The following is a 12,000-nucleotide window of genomic DNA, read 5'->3' as shown; positions in this document are numbered from 1 at the left end:
GGAAGTGATGGAGTGGTTAACATGAGCAGGACTGGCTCCCTCACCCCCGGGGAGGGAAGGTCACACCTCCATCATTGCGTGTCTTTTACTACAGGTATATTATAGTGGTGGAAGGTGGACTAGTGTCCCCCAGTCCACTCCCTGAGTGCACACACACACACACACACACACACACACACACACACACACACACACACACACACACACACACACACACACACACACACACACACACACACACACACACACACATACATTAGTCCACAGGCAGATTAATAGACAGGTAGATTAGTTGACAGGCAGATTAGCCGGCTGATATATTAGCATACAGACAAATTTGCAGATTAACAGATAGACATGCTGTCAGATTTCCAGGCAGGCATATTAATTATCAGACAGATTAACACAGACAGATTACCCATAATGCAACACAATTTATGTTCCTGAGGTAGTAAGTGTTGTTTGCTAATTGCTCTTGCCTAAAAAGTATAGATAATGGCTATTATTCCGCATAATCTTTGCTTTTGAGACCAGGGTTCACGAAGCAGTTACGCAAGTACTTACGAACGTGTCCATCTTTCGACAATATTTGACGCCTTTGTTTACATTTATTAAACAGTTTACAAGCATGAAAACTTCCCAATCAACTGTTGTTATTGTTATAAACAGCCTCCTGGTGCTTCGGAGCTCATTAACTGTTTAGTAATTGTAAACAAAGCCGCCAAAGATTGAGAAAAGATGTTCAGGTTCGTAAGTGCTGGCGTAATTGCTTCGTGAATCTGGCCCCTGAAACACAGGGACCTCGCAGCACCTCTGGGGACTCACTGGGCTACCTTCTGTCCCCCAGAGAGCGGGAGGTAGAGCGGCAGGTGTCTACCTGGGACACCTGGTTGTGCAGCTATCCCTGTGATCATCGGGGCTCTCACCTGCGCTTAGCGAGGAAGAAATGACTTCAATACTCCCTTCTAGTCCTCTTGAACAGAAGGCTACGTGCCCCGATTTCATTGAATCTTTATCCGTGTACTAAAGTGGCTAGTATCCTACTGTCGGGCTTTCTCTCTCTCACACTCACACACACACACACACACACACACACACACACACACACACACACACACACACACACACACACACACACACACACACACACACACACAAGGTACATATAAACACAGCGTTTAAAACTAAAAATAACATAAAATGCCATCCACATTTCCGCGGAAATAAACATTCCATTCCCCTGGGCCGTAGAAGACTCGAACCGTGAACCCCACGAGAGTGAGGCCGAGGGACTATCACCCGAGCTATTGAGTAGTTTCCGACGTTGTGGTTGCCCAGGAAGCCCTGAATCACCGCGACAAACCTGCCCCAAGTCGCTGGCTCCTTCCTAGTGATCTTCTTGGGGGGAATTCCTTGTACTCCAGGATCTTCTTTATCTGTGTTTCGACGAAGACACCGACTTTGACCTTTGTCTCAGGCACTTTAGAGAAGCAGTCTTGAAGGTACTTGAAGTCTGCCGACTCCTTACCTCCAGTTGTGACAAATTGCTTCATAAGGTATGATGTGTAGTATGAACACCTTCCCGGTACCGATGGGTTCCACTAGACGCTGTTCCTACCAAGAGAGAGCTTGATCCGCCTTGACCGCTCCCACCTGTGGCAATGCTCCTTGGCGTCCCTGCTGTCCCAAGGCAAAGACAGGATGGAACTTGGTCAAACCGCCTTGGAGAGCCATTAGTAATACCAGTATGTGAAGGTCTCCAGTGACCTCCCAGTCGTAATTACCATACTGCAAGGTCTGGTCCTGGCCACAGTAGCAACCTTTGAGGGGGAATATTAGCTATTTTCTATCATTTGGTGGAATAAGGAATTACGAAATATCAATTGTGATATTTCGTAATTCCTGGCTAGCACCACCAGCGTTGTGGTGCCAGCCAGCGTGGCACCAGTGCCAACCTCGCGTCCCCATGACCACCAGCTGTTGTTTACTTAGCAACGTCGCCTGACACACACACGTGAAATGGTGATTTTCCTCTCGGTTTACACGTGATCATTCTCACCGCGCACTGAGGTGTCACCACCGCCACCTATTATTAACTCTACCATCTGTGTTCACTATCAGCGCTACCACCTGTGCTCACTGTCACCGTCACCACATGTACTCACCATCTCCACCTGTAGTCATTGCCACCATCACCACCTATACTCAATATCATCAGCAACCTTTTCTAAACCTTTTTGGCCAATATAGAGTACAATTTTACTCTCAAAAAATGTTCTCCAGGAGATAATTGTATCAAGTTCTGAAGACGTTGGCCTAATTTGATTTGTATTTATGATGAGGTTACGTGAATGGGACTGGAGAGGACGCGGAGGAAACAGCTGATTATTGTTGACAATGTGACGTCATCTTCTCCCACTGTCACACCTGTTGGCCGGATGCCTCTTATCATGCTGCTGATGTTGTTGCTGATGCTGTTGGTTATGGTGGTGTAGACTCTGCTCTGGCTGATAAGTGTTGTTGGTGGTGCTGTTGCTGGAGGTGCAGTTATGGTGGTGGTGTTGTAGGTAACGCTGTTTGGGATATAGTTGTGATGCTGTTGTATGGGGCACTGTTGTTGGTAGTACAGCACCATCAACATGGTTCGCTACGACAGATGTTCAAAATGTTCAAAGCTAGTCGCTGTCGATCTATAGCGACAAATCACAAAAGAATCAATTTAGCGTGAAGGCTTCTGTTGGGGCTTCACAATTGACACATTAATATCAAGCCAAAGATTTTGGAGTGTAGCAGGTTGCTACTGCAAGCAACATTCTCCAGGCTACCTACCCCACAGGTGGACGCTCCGGCGAGCTGTGGTGAGAGCGCATTCCCACAAACCCTCGTCTCCAGTCTTGGAAATGGTGATGCAGGTAAGTGCTGTCGTAGCTATGGAAATATTGTGTCAATCTCTTCCACTCCATACACTTGATGAATGACAGATATACAATGAATGACTGCAGCGTTCAGGCACCCAGTGCTAGTCAGTCAAATACAAATGGCTGCACAATAGCCCTGGGGGAGACACCGTGACACATTACGTCTTGGCTAATTTTCTGCTTTTCCACATGAATGTTATGGCGTCTGAGGGGGACCAGTAGGCGCAGATGTGTTGGTTCCCAGCACCACTGAGCCTGACGGCAGCCTCATCAAGTCTAAACACTCGTGGCAATGTCCATCCTGTCTATCTTCCTTCGAAATCACTCACAAACGTTAACTCGATAAATGAGATGTTCTTCAGTGTACTGAAGCCCCGCGATGGCTACAGCCTCACTAGCCTTAAAAACATTTTTTGGTGATCACTTAAATTCTTGTAACCCGACATCGTCGTTGTCCTCCCGCCACTGTTGTTCCGAAGCCTCATTTAGAAATTCACGTTTCCACCATCTTTGTACGCAACGTATATGGTCGCATGTCTCCAGTAATCCCAGCAATATTGAATGAATCTCTTGACTAATAAAAAAATTCGTGCGGACGTTCAGATAGAACAACACTGTATGATAAGTGCGGGACACACTAATATTGGTGATGTCATATACCTTATTCTTGATCAGTGCCTCTTGACACCCCTTACTCTCTGACGTCATGCTAGTAGGGCTCAAACGACACTGGTTTTAAATGATGTCTACGGCATCAGGTACGGGTAATGAGATTGATGAAGTCTCTGGTTAAGAACGACCGAGATGGTGTTGAAGAGTTCGACCATTGTCATGTGACACAAGTCTCATTCTAAGTGCAACACCCACGACACACCTCATTGTTTACATTTACGCTAAAAATAACACGAATGCAGAGCAATTTGATCCGAATCTAAATAAGCCGCGTATTCCTCAGTAAGATCCCCAAAAGTCAAATTTGACCAATATTAGATAATAACTTGAGCACTCATGCCAATATACCAGTACAGTGATATTCAACTCCCCGCAGAGATGGAGCAAGGAATGCAACTAGTCACTTGGTACGTCTTGCGAGGCTCCCGCTTGTATCTGTATGTTCTCTCCTCCTTTCATCACAGTTTGTTTGGAAACTTTAGTATTCAAGATTGGTTATAATGTTAGTTACATGAAAGGAACGCAATCAGGCTTTACAAGATGCGGAGCTTCACGAGCTGTGCAGGAACTGGGAATGTAGGACAGGGACTAAGAATGCAGCGTGTGCTTCCCGCCAGTATCATCAAACAGCCACTGGAAAACGAGTATATATTAGTATTACCATATTGTGTACATGGGCACTTGCAGCTATTCCAGACTATGTGAAGGATGACACAGCGTCTGTCAAGAGGTAACTATAAAATGCTAAGACATCCCCACTTGGCAGGACGGTTAGTCACACAGGGCCATGTCATCTGTAGTCTGCGCTTGCACACTTTGGGTGCAGTATGAAGATATCCTCTAGAACACGAGGGTGAATAAAGCCATTACAAAGCTCCAGGTACCCTATACCGGCAGGGCAGAAGGGGGCAATGGCTGGGCACTCAATTATGTAGTGTGTGAGATCATGAGCTGGTACTTGCTCACAGAGTTTACACCTGGAATGCTCAGGGTTGAGAGATTCGTCCCGTGTAGTCACCTGCCACAGGTGACGGTAGCCCAGCCTGATCCTGGCAGCCGCTATGTCACACTGTCTGGTGGACGTTTCGTGCCGCCTATATACATAGGCTTCATATCTATACAAATAATATATTTTTACACTGGTGCTTTCAGGCCTTTGTAGTGTTATTTTTCTCCAGTCAGATCTAAATGTTTGGAGCAATATTGTGACTGATCTTATGACTGATCAACCAGGTACAAATTATAGTTTCTATAATACCTAGAGGCAGCTGCAGTTCTTCCTGTTGACGATTGGACTGAGCCGTCGGTGTAGACGCAGTGCACGTGAGACAGCAGACTTCGATAGAGGAGGCAAATGTTTCGTGCGACAGCTTTTTGAAACAAGCGATTATCATCATTTTTCTTAGTGACGGATGTGCATGAGGGACATCAGTGACAGGTAGATTACACTTAAAAGATATGTTCAGTTTAATGAGATTGTAGACATTTTTACTTAACTATTCATCAAACAAAGAGTGAAATGGTTAGTTCCAATCATAAGAGAATTGAGGGCACACAATAATTTGTCTCTGGACAATGCTAGAGATATAGGGTATCTCATGACTTTAATCTGTAACGTCGTGTTGAAGCATGAGTGTCTAATATGATGTGGAGTTTCAGTTCTTCTGAAACTGTTTCAGTTCTTCTTTCATTCTGGTAAACGAAGGCTTTTTTTCTTTATTAAGTAATATACAATATAATGATCATATTTACATCAATTTAAAAGGGAAAATATAACATTTATTTATAGTTTATATAATTCTCAGTAAACCCATTTTCCATATCACCACCGAGCATAAGCCGTAAACCCCAAATGTTACACTTGATCTATGCCTCGCAAGAACTTCAATATTTTGTCTACAAAGGTGGCAGGAGTTTGGGTCTTGCTGTATCGATGAGTCCAGACAAATTTGTACTGATAATCCAATTTTCTCTACTTAAGGGTCCCGATTGATTACCTTTGGATCGAAAAATCATTTCTGCTGTACAAAATGTTGACCGTCGTTACCATTATTTGTAGCCTCTGGCGGTAGCCTCTGCTTAGTTTTCAATGCGGGCGATATTTGCCTCAAACCAACGCAATACTAAAATTTCCTCTGACCTACAGAAAACGTGTGATACTCTCCGGAGACGTGGAATCTCTCAGAATAGTAATGATTTTGGCCTCGGGGAAAGAAAGTTATGTGCATTGTGTTCTAGTTTCTCTGCAGTCGCACGTTACAAGTCTGACTGGGGCGGCCAAGGGGACAGGTCCAGCCCACCACACGCTTGATAGTAACATTTTTGGTCGGGGTTAATAGCATTGCTCATATTCTCCCTTGTGGTGTAGTACATTTTACGTGTATAACGTTTCGATATCATTCGCAGGTTTCCCTGTCAGTAGCTACACCGGCCAGATTCTGGACCTTAGACTATTCGCTAAGCTAAAGACTATTCGCTTGGATACATGGGCTTCTTGATTCTCCTCCCGTGTCCCTAGCCTTCTGGCAGATCCTGGAGAGCTGCCTCAGTGTCTATTGCTGGTGACTTGTGTGCTGAGACCGTGTCCAAATGGTTTCAAGTTCTCCTGCTTTTGCTTGTGTTAATAACACAAACAAATAATGACAAGATGGAGGTCAATAAGTTTGACGTCCATCCTGTCACCACCATCATCAAGCATTCACACGAGTTTTGTCTTGAGTTACATTTTCCTTCAGCGTGTTCCAAGTTAACCCAGTTGACAAATATTGAATAATCTAAAAGGAACTCGCTTTTACCTGTCACTTGAATCGGGGAACCCGGATTCGATTTTCTAGTGGGACAGAAATGGCTGTGCACGTTTCCTTTCACCAAATGCCCCTGTTCACCTAGCAGTAAATACTGCAGATACCCTGGAGTTTGGCAACTGTTGTGGGGGAAGGGTCAGTTAGGCAACTTGGGAAAGGTCAGTAGCTAGACCCTGGAGGGCCTTGATACAAACCCATTGTACAAATATATACAGGCTTCCTGCCCCCAGTATGAGTATAATTATTATTATAGTCATACTGGTTTAGTGGTGGTATTGTCTTTCCAGTAGGATTCCGTAGTCACTCTCCCGTGTACCATACAGGAAGCATGCGAGTAATTATCTAAGATAACTTAGCTAGAATAGCTATACAGCTCAAAGCCACAGAATATTCAAGCGTTTCTAATCTAGATATATCATTCAGAATGTTAATATGAGAACAGAAAGTACCTTTGAAGGTGAACCTGAAAAGCTATCATTTATTAACGTGTGAGTGCATTAAAACTTTAAGGAATTTATGTTCATACTTAGAAAGTATAAGTAAGGTTGTGTTACTAGTACGATAATAATTTATAGTAATTAAAAACTCAAAAGCCGTGTTCGTGTTTCTGCGTAGCACAAAACTTCTTCCCAGTGGATCCTACAGGAGCATGTTAAGTATTCTAAGAGTACTTAAGATTAAGAATGCGAACCTTAGAAGTTCCTAAACGACAATTTGATTTACTCGCGATATGCTGCCAGACAAACTTTTAACAATCAATACTTATCAATCTCTATTTACTACTGTATATGATGAGGCTTCGTTATATATTGATAACCTAATATGAAACTGAATTGCTGACAGCTTTTATAGCTGTTCTGCTCCGTAACTAGTTTGTCAAACTCTCTAAATGACTATTAATATTGTTGCCCCGGTGGCTGCTTCTGATGCTGCTAGTTGTTATATACTGCCAGTTTAGTCATTATGCTCCTGTAATCATTTTGTTATCAATCATTTTTGTTAATCATTTGATTTTGCATCGAATTATAGTCTGTTTCCTCACATGTTGATGTTTGACGAAAGAAAGCATTTGTAAATTTACAGAAAAATGAAAGCTAGTTAGTAAAAAAATCAACCATGTAAATATGTAACATAAAGAAATAGTCTGTAATTTATATGAAGCTCGTGTACCAGGGCAGTGTGGCTTCTATTGCAGGCCGCCCCTATGCAACTGTTCTGGGTCAAGGACGCAGCAATAGTGACCTATATTTCAAAAATGCATTGTAAAGTTTGCACTTTACCTGTTTAATGTTTACCCCAAGCAAAAGATCCCTGATGACAAACCGCACATCAGAATATGGAGAAACGACGACGTTTCAGTCCGTCTTGGACCAGTATCAAGTCGTGGAGTTGATAATGGTCCAGGATGGACCGAAACGTCGTCATTTCTCCATTTTCTAATGTGAGGGTTTGGTCATCACATCTTCAGCCATATCTTCAGTCTTTTGCAGACGATGAGTCACATCGTCTGCAAAAGATCCCCCCAATCATCCTTCTAATTATTTTTTCCTATTTATTTTTCCCATTTAATTTTATCACTCATTCCAACTTCAATTCAAATCCTGACTCCTCTTCCTGTCACTTTAGTCTTCGTTTCCTCACCTACATGAAGCCTCCCTCAAGTGGAACGTTGCTATCTTCAACGTTTGATAACCATAAGCTATCGAGCGAGGAGGGCAGGTGGCGTTGCTGCAGGGATGGGATTTGGGGGCTTGGGACTCCCTCCCCCGTGTCCTGGCTTCATTCGTGCTCTTCCCTCACCCCTTTCCCCTCTCACTCAAATATTCAAGCATTTTCCACCGTCAGGTCATTTATAAAAGAAATCCTGACATCAAATGGCAACAACCCGCCGCCCCCACCCATCTCCGTCCCACCCTTACCCTGTCTTTCTTACCAGCCAAGACCACGATCCTTTCTTACGCGTCCCATGTTCTTTTTCACTTGCCTCCCCCCCCCCCTTCACACCAACCTGTCCTTCTACAAAGAACGTCGCTTTTCGCTCGTATGCGTTACACGAGGCCAACAATTTTTATACTACTGGAAATGGAAGCGGCTCGCGAAACTGACGTACTGTCCCGTTTTCTGTTTTGGGCCCTTTGGTAGATTAGGAGAGGACACTTTAAATTGACCGTTTTCTTGACAGTGGGAATCCTTAGGAGGACGGGCTGATCACACATCGACCCTAGGTATTTTTCTCTCTCTCACTCTTTCTCATATACACACGCACAGTGGCGAGACATATAAATCAGCATGCCTCTGTTCACCTAACCTCTGTTACCCTGTTAACCTCGCATGCCTCTGTTACCTAGCAGTAAATAGGCACCTGAGAGTTAGACAGCTGCACCGGGCTGCATTCTAGGGACGCGTGTGTGTGTCAGAGAAATATAAATAGTGGATATGATAGAGGAAAAGTGTTTGTTGATGAATGCGGTGAGGAGTGTGCATGGCAGGAGAGTTATAGGAAAGAACGAAGAGGAACGGAGATAATGGTCAGTGATGAACACAATAGAGGTCGTGGTGAAAGATACTGTGGGGATCAAATATTGTACCATGATGGACGGGAGTTATATGTTGCACCGTGGGGCACTTGGCCTTCGTGGACTTTGATAAAGCATATGCCAAAGTGAATAGTGATGAGTTACGGAGTGATGGGCGTGTTTGGGGATGGTTGAATGATGCTTAATGTTGGGGCCAGATTTTGGTGAAGAGTTTTTGCGATGGAGAATTTTTGCAGTTGCGTTGACAACTTTATGATATTTAACTACAGTATTTCTAACATGACACGTACTATTTGTGGCCTGCTTACAACATAAACTATCTGGCAAACTACTTAACTACTTCTGCTTAATTATACGCGGGGGTAACTGCATTGCATACAAAAATTTAATTAAGGCACATATACTACAAGAAAAATCTATAGTCAATTTCAAAATCTATGCAAATTAAAGTATATGGCAAATGTTATTGCAGTGTCGCTGAATTAGAAAAACTCAGAATATAAGTAAAACTTATGAAGCTAAATAAACCCTCGCTAACTACCTTATTTTATCAAAACCCAAACTCACTTGAAGCAGAAGTGGAGTACAGTACTAACTTGTTGCCAAGCTTGACTCACACAGGAGAGAGGCAGTGTCGTGGAGCACAGGAGAGAGGCAGTGTCGTGGAGCACAGGAGAGAGGCAGTGTTGTGGAGCACAGGAGAGAGGCAGTGTCGTGGAGCACAGGAGAGAGGCAGTGTCGTGGAGCACAGGAGAGAGGCAGTGTCGTGGAGCACAGGAGAGAGGCAGTGTCGTGGAGCACAGGAGAGAGGCAGTGTCGTGGATCACAGGAGAGAGGCAGTGTCGTGGAGCACAGGAGAGAGGCAGTGTCGTGGAGCACAGGAGAGAGGTAGTGTCGTGGATCACAGGAGAGAGGCAGTGTCGTGGAGCACAGGAGAGAGGCAGTGTCGTGGAGCACAGGAGAGAGGTAGTGTCGTGGAGCACAGGAGAGAGGCAGTGTCGTGGAGCACAGGAGAGAGACAGTGTTGTGGAGCACAGGAGAGAGGCAGTGTCGTGGAGCACAGGAGAGGCAGTGTCGTGGAGCACAGGAGAGAGGCAGTGTCGTGGAGCACAGGAGAGAGGCAGTGTCGTGGAGCACAGGAGAGAGGCAGTGTCGTGGAGCACAGGAGAGAGGCAGTGTCGTGGAGCACAGGAGAGAGGCAGTGTCGTGGAGCACAGGAGAGAGGCAGTGTCGTGGAGCACAGGAGAGAGGCAGTGTCGTGGAGCACAGGAGAGAGGCAGATACTTAAGATTCCTCACAACTCACCTACTGTTCTGTGAGGCACTTTACACTTTTTGTGAACTTTGTGTTACTTACATAAAAAAATATACGTTATATAGCCGAATCCACAATTTTTTTAGGATTTGCTAAGTATTTCTTAAAGTTTTTAATTTCATTTAAAAAGTTTATTTAATTTTTTTTAAATTGTATAATTAATCATTTTGTTTATTAAGCCATGACAATTTCTAAATATTTCAATGTTCTCATCTCCAACAGATGGAGAAATAACAAAGTGTAGTTAATCGGCTAAGATTACTGCGTGACTTTGCATAATTATTCTCACACTTTCAGTCCTGTTACTCACAACTAATTACCACGCCGCTTCTCTTAAGAACATTGTCAAATTTAGCCATAGTTGTTATACACGAAGGAAATCAATGGTGGTTGGCCGGCCTGCAGAGAGCGTGGAGGCGTCAGGCCCGACCTGAGGCTGAAGCAACACTGGCCACTCGCTACACCAGCTCTCTTCAGCCCTGCTCTCTCTCACAATATACAGCCCAACTTTCTTAAATTTCGTCCGTCAAAAAAAGAAAAAGACATAAGATAAGGAACTTTTAGGGGAAAACGCCAAGCTATTGCGATTATACAGCACTTGGAAGGGGTCAGGATTAGGATTTGGGATGGGACAGGGGGGTGGAAAGGGAGTTTTTAGGCAGAATAAAATAAAACGTTATTAGGCTATGTTTTTGTAAGATAAGCAGAGTGGATCTAAGGTGAGGGTCAGGAACCCACGAAGAAGAAGAGTAAAGAGGCCGCAAAATGGTTTGTAGCATATCCAAATTATTTAATTGCTATGCTATAGTAACAAATCAAATTTAGACATTTTAACACAAGTAGCCTATCAATCCACCAATCGATTTACATCCAGTTCCCCATTACTATGGTGGGTAAACAGTAAGGAATAAGGGAATTTAATGTTACGCAATCGTCCCAGAGTTCAAATCCGGGTCGTTCTCGCTAGCTAAGGAATTGGGAAGTAAATAATCTCATGCAGATGAAAAGTCACAACAATAACGTGACAAAAAATTTTGACCAAACCATGCACCAAAAATTGAAGAGAAGACGACGTTTCGGTCCGCCCTGGACCATTATCAAGTCGATTGTGTGAAATCGACTTAATAATGGTCACAAACTCTCTTACAGTAATCTCCTGCAAGAGCGGTGGGCAGTATGTGTGGAAAAACACGTGCAAATAAACCTTGATTGATACCTACACAAACCTCGATGTTGGGTATGCAAGTAGCACTACCACCCACAGGAAATCCAAGATCCGTTGGTATGGAGAACTGAATTAATACAATTTTATCCCATTGCTTCAGAGTCCTTGATACCTGAGGTAAGAGCCTTGAGGATCATGGATTTGGGTACTAAGCTTATCAAAACAAGATACTCAAAAACTGACAGCTATCTTTATCAGTAACTCAGTATAGCAATGCAAAAATGAAACACATCCTGTGAGCGGTAGTTTATTGTGCGTCACATACTCATCCTATGAGCGGTAGTTTATTATACACCCATACTCATCCTGTGAGCGGGAGCGCAAGAGATTACAGAGGGCACAAAAGATTTCAACAGACCTCAGGGGAAATATTTACATCCCTAATTGGCATCAATCTGCACACCTTATAATTACATTGACAGCTAATAACAGCCCTCACACTGTAACTTGTATGTATTAACAATATATTATTACACATTGGAGTTCGGGGTCTTTGTTAATGATGCCATAGTTTTCTACGTTGATTTTTC

The 12,000-nt window shown here is 43.7% G+C and overlaps 1 protein-coding gene across 2 annotated transcripts in view; it reads right to left on the bottom strand.

The window, feature by feature from the left end:
- LOC138349752 (uncharacterized) overlaps window positions 1-10,687 on the bottom strand; it is a 38,446-nt gene extending 27,759 nt beyond the window's left edge. The window contains exon 1 of one of the 2 annotated variants that reach the window (XM_069302129.1): window positions 10,556-10,687. The gene's annotated coding sequence lies outside the window, so the exon portion shown is untranslated. Of the gene's footprint in view, window positions 1-10,287; window positions 10,443-10,555 lie in introns of those variants that run through there. The other variant, XM_069302130.1, reaches the window with a different exon arrangement.
- Window positions 10,688-12,000: the final 1,313 nt, after the last annotated feature.

This window comes from Procambarus clarkii, chromosome 47, assembly GCF_040958095.1.
Source record: "Procambarus clarkii isolate CNS0578487 chromosome 47, FALCON_Pclarkii_2.0, whole genome shotgun sequence".
NCBI lineage: Eukaryota > Metazoa > Arthropoda > Malacostraca > Decapoda > Cambaridae > Procambarus > Procambarus clarkii.
The sequence above is the reverse complement of the archived record's forward strand: the minus strand, read 5'-3'. Positions and strand labels throughout refer to the sequence as shown.